Genomic DNA, 5,445 nt, shown 5'->3' on the forward strand with positions numbered 1-5,445 from the left:
TGCTTCTATGTCTAACTAGTAATACCAGGTCCATTTAAGACAAACAACACTTCCAGCAGCCTGGTATCTAGGAAACAAAACAAACAGCAGGAAGCAAGTTATAGATTATACAGCTTAATGTCTTAAGAATGATAAGCAATCCTCTGAAGCATGTGCTAGCAGCAAATTCTTAGACTCTACCTCTACAATCTGAATCAGGAAGATCAGGGTAAAGTCCAAGAAATCTGTATTCTCAGCAAGCAATTCTGACATTAGAAGTTCCTCGTCACATTTTAAATGGTACTAATTTAAAGGAAGGCTCTTATTTTGATCCATAAGAGCTGAAAAAAAAAACAACAACTGAGACAAAATGGAAAAGTAGCTTCCATTGCCTCCCACTTTGTTTACATATTATTTATGCTCACACACACACACACACACACACAAATTTAGGGATAAATACATAACCTCAAAAACTGGTGGTACCAAATTATGGTGGTAGTTGAGTTAATGACTGAAAATAGATTTGCTAGAAGGTTGTTAAACAGTCCATTTCTGATCTAGTACAAAGGCTCCCACTGGACCTGCACAAATAAACTTTGACAAAAATTTAAAAAATGTATCTGAAGTACCACAGTGTAAACAAAAGCAGGCAGGTTCAACGTTGACATTTAGAAGATAAGAATGGCACAGGCAGTAAAGTAAGTTCCCATTTTTGTGTGTCTTGCTTCTTGGACATAGGGCAGGCAGCCAGGTGTCACTGCTGAAATTCCAATTAAAACAAACAAACAAACAAACAAACAAACTGTTTTTCTGACCTGAAAAACCAGGGAAAAACATTCTGAGCAACCACAACTACTGGAAAATAAGAGCTAACATTAGAAAGGAGAGGGCCAGAGAAGGGGAGCCCCAAAATATAAACTATACAGATTGACAATGCTGCCCAAATAACTGGATGACTCCTAAACTGCATATGTACAGGGCAAATTGTGAAAAACCCAGCTAAATACGTAAGAACTAAAAGGAGGTTTGAGCTGCCTTCCGAAATCAGAGTTTTTAATTTGAATCCAAAGCAGACAATTGCTACCTAAAACAAATAAATAGAAGACAATAACACTCTTTCAGATTATGCACGAGGGAATTTATAGAATATGTAGAATACAATCCAAAATGATCCAACACATGAAGAAAAAGAAAAATGTGATCCATTCCCAATAGAAAATGAAGTGACCTCAACATACCCCAAATATCTGAAGCATGCAAACAATAACTTTAATGTATATAGTTATTATAACTACATTCAGTGATGTAAGAATATACTCAGAATGAAGAAAAAGATATGGAATTTTAGCAAAGATATAGAAACTATAACAAATAGAAGTTCTAGCACTGAGGAATATAATTGCTGAAATAAAGTATTTACTATATTGACATAGAATAGAACAGAGATAACAAAGGAAATTGTCAGTAAACAAGAAACCAGATTAATATAAATTATGCAATGTGAAGAAGAGGAAAAAAAGGAATTACTGTTTCCACATCCAATTTAATCAGATGACTCTTCTTCCTCTACCCCAGAAGAATAAGGTTTAACATTCTTTAAAGAAGGCAAAACAGAGGGTTTCTAGACTAAGAGACCAAGCATGGATCAAGGTAGTAACACAATATTAAAAACAGAGAAATAGGGCTGGGGAGTAGCTCAGTGGTAAAGTGCTTGCCTAGCATGTGCAAGGACCTGGATTCCATCCCCAGCACTACAGAAACAGAACAAGTGGAAAGAAAACTTAAGTCGAAATTGACATACTGAATGTTGACAAAAGCCCCACCTCCACCTAGCTCTTTTCCTCAGAATGTTATCAACAAGGCTCCCACCATCTAAACAAGACATTAGAATATTCTACTTTGGGGGAATCTTACCAAGCCAGAAGAAAGGACCTAATAATCTAACAAAGTTGTATTCCCTAACAAAGTATGCAACCAGTGCCTGTCTAGGAGACCATTACCTGAATGATTGCATTCCAAAAATAAAGTGGAAAAGGGAACTGGGAATTCTATCAGTATGCAAAGTCTTATAAAATACCTGTTTTAGCCCCGAGCCTCTCTTTCAACCCCTGATGTGCCAAATATCTCCACCAAGGAGGTACACTGACTAGGGAGTGAGAGCCAAAGGAGATTGTCTTCTACTTATATTCTCTTTCATAATTTTGAATTTTTAACTATAAGCAAATATTATTTATTAAAAACTAAAACATTAATGTTTAAGTGCTCAGAAGATCAACAAATATATTTGAGGCAACATCTCCAAAAGTGGAATAGCAAGGAAGAGATGAAAAGTCAAAGGATAGAAGTAGGAAACTTAGAAAGTCATTTCAAGAATTCTGACATCAACTAGTAGGAGTTATGAGAAAAAAAATGAAAGAAACAGAACAGGAAGACATGTGAGAGAAATAATAGCAATCTTCCCAGGACTGAAATAATAAATGCTCAGATTGAAAGGGATCATACAATGCCAAGCATATGAATGAATAAACAATGACCCACTTTAAAGTACATTAGGTGTGTTAAAAAAAGAAGAAAAATATCAAAAACATTTAGAGAAAACAAAATAGTCACATGCAAAAGAAATCAGATACTCAACAACAACACTGGAAGGCAGAAGATGTTGAATCTAGGTTAACTTCTAAATTCTAAGGGAAATTGTATTTATACTTAGATTTCCATAGCCACCTAAATAAATGATTGATCAACTATGAGGATAAAGACCTTTTCAAATACGCAAGGAATGTATAATTGTATCTTCAATGTACCTGTTCTTAGTAAACTTCTAGAGGGTGTGCTAAAGAAAAATAAGGCAGCAAGGCAAGATAAAGACATAGCATACAGGACCCTGGGGATTTAGCTCAGTGGTTCGGTGGCCTGCCTTGCAAGTGCAAGGACCCGAGTTCAATCCCCGGTACCAAAAAAAAAAACAAAAACAAAAACAAAAAAGAAACATAGCATACAGGAAAAGTGTAAGGAAATCTAGGATGGAGCTGGGTAGCAGGCCTTGGGTTGAATTAAGAAGTATAAATTGGAGCAGGAGAATAAATAGTTTAGAGGGAAGCCTTTTGAAACACAGTGGGATTGGATGATTATCTAAATTATTTGAGTATTTGAAAGCAAAACACAGTAAAACCTTGTATTGTGAGTAACTTATTCTGTGAATAACTTATTCTGTGAGTGTTCCACCAAATGAGTAAACATTTCTGATGAACTTTAACTTGATAGACAAGTAATGTCTTGCAATATGAGTAGTATGTGATGCTGAATGTCCATAACCAGTGATTCTCCATTCTGATTCTCCATTCTGAGCCAGTGGTTCTCCCTCCACACACACTGGGGATTGTGGGTGATCGTCTCCCCACAGCAAGAGGTTATAAGGGAGATCTCATTAGAAGAACAGGAGGAGAAAAGGAATCCTGCAGAGGAAATTCTTGCAGAGGAATCCCTCACTTCTCATGAGATTAGGGAGAAGTGTAAAATGTGGGAAACAGAGCAACATTTTGTAGAAAAGCACTGCCTGAATAAAAAGGATGAAGCAATGTGAGCAATCTGTTTAACAATGATGCAGTGTCACATTTTTGTGAAATCCTCAAAGAAGCAATATAGACAAGTAATGTCTTGCAATATGAGTAGTATGTGATGCTGAATGTCCATAACCAGTGATTCTCCATTCTGATTCTCCATTCTGAGCCAGTGGTTCTCCCTCCACACACACTGGGGATTGTGGGTGATCGTCTCCCCACAGCAAGAGGTTATAAGGGAGATCTCATTAGAAGAACAGGAGGAGAAAAGGAATCCTGCAGAGGAAATTCTTGCAGAGGAATCCCTCACTTCTCATGAGATTAGGGAGAAGTGTAAAATGTGGGAAACAGAGCAACATTTTGTAGAAAAGCACTGCCTGAATAAAAAGGATGAAGCAATGTGAGCAATCTGTTTAACAATGATGCAGTGTCACATTTTTGTGAAATCCTCAAAAAGAAGCAAGAGCAAGTGTAATTGGATAGGTTGCATGAAAAGAAAAAGATTCCACTGAGCTGATAGATGGCAGTGACTCCATTAGTCATAATAAAAGTCACTCTACATAATAACCCTCTCCCCTAGGGTCTCCCTCAACCCCCTACACAGGTTTTAAAAGGCAAGTCCATGTTAATGTTTCTTATATTTTGTATTTTCTTTATTAATGTATATTATACTGTTGTAATCATTTTTATATAATAGTTTTGGGTTGTGGAACAAATCATCTGAGTTTCCATTGTTTCTTATGGGGAAATTCACTTTGATATACAAGTGCTTTGGATTACAAGCATGTTTCCAAAACAAATTATGCTCACAGGCCAAGGTTTTACTATAGGTTTTGGCAGATGTTCATGATCATGAGGTCAAAAGACATAAGGAAAGGGAAAGATAAGGTAATCATTGTCTCTACTAAAAATAAAAATTTCTAAAATGAATAAAATGTAGTTATAGCATACTGGTTGACCCAAAAGTAAACAACAGATACACAGTCATAATAAACACTAAATATGATTTAACCATAAATTTGTTCAAACTACATTGATAGAGTCAGAGAAGTAGAATCCACGTATGGCGACGCACAGCTGTGGTCCCAGTACTCAGGAGGATTACCGTGAATTCGAGGCCAGGTTGGACTACATAGTGAGTCCAAGGCAAGCCTGAATAAGTGAGATACTGCCTCAAAAAAAAAAAAAAAAGATCAGAGAGGGAGTGTTATGGCTTGTATCTAGATGTCCTCCCAAAGCCTCGTACAGTCATAGGTGAATCTTTTTAGAAGATGACTGGATTTTGGGTGGGCAAATGTGGGTTTAGGGAGCGACACTAGGATTAAAGGCATGTGGTATTGGGTCAGCCCACTAATTGATTACCATAGTTCTGGGTGTAATGGGAAGCCCCGCCTTGGGTGTGTGGCACCTACCAAAAGGCTTGCAGCCTGTACAGAATAAAAGGGAAAGGGAGGCTTGCTGCTGCACTTGCTGCTTGCTGCCTTCTGCCTGCCAGGACAAGAACTATTTCTCCTCTGTGATGCCCCTTTTCCATACCACTCTGCCTTGGAGTCAACTAACTATAGGCTGAAACCTCTACAAACTGTGAGCTGAAGTAAATTTTCCTCCTTTAACTTGTGAATGTTAGGGATTCTGTCTCAGCAATGGGAAAAGTAACTAAGACAGGGAATGTACAAAAGCTAAATTTGCTTGCTATCAAAGAAACTAACTGATCACAACTAATAGCAGTAAGTCAAAAAACTAAGAGTATATGCATATCATGTAGAATCAGGGAAGTAAATCCTTGAATCATCAGCTAAAAGAATGGATTGGAAGCCATCATCTCTGGACAGCAAGCCTGCAGATTGGTTGTGGAAGGGATAGCAGTCCTTAACTTTTATATACAATTTGATTTTTAACCAGG

The sequence above is a fragment of the Fukomys damarensis genome, unplaced genomic scaffold, assembly GCF_012274545.1.
Source record: "Fukomys damarensis isolate Sample0158 unplaced genomic scaffold, DMR_v1.0_HiC HiC_scaffold_18, whole genome shotgun sequence".
NCBI classification, from domain to species: Eukaryota; Metazoa; Chordata; class Mammalia; order Rodentia; family Bathyergidae; genus Fukomys; species Fukomys damarensis.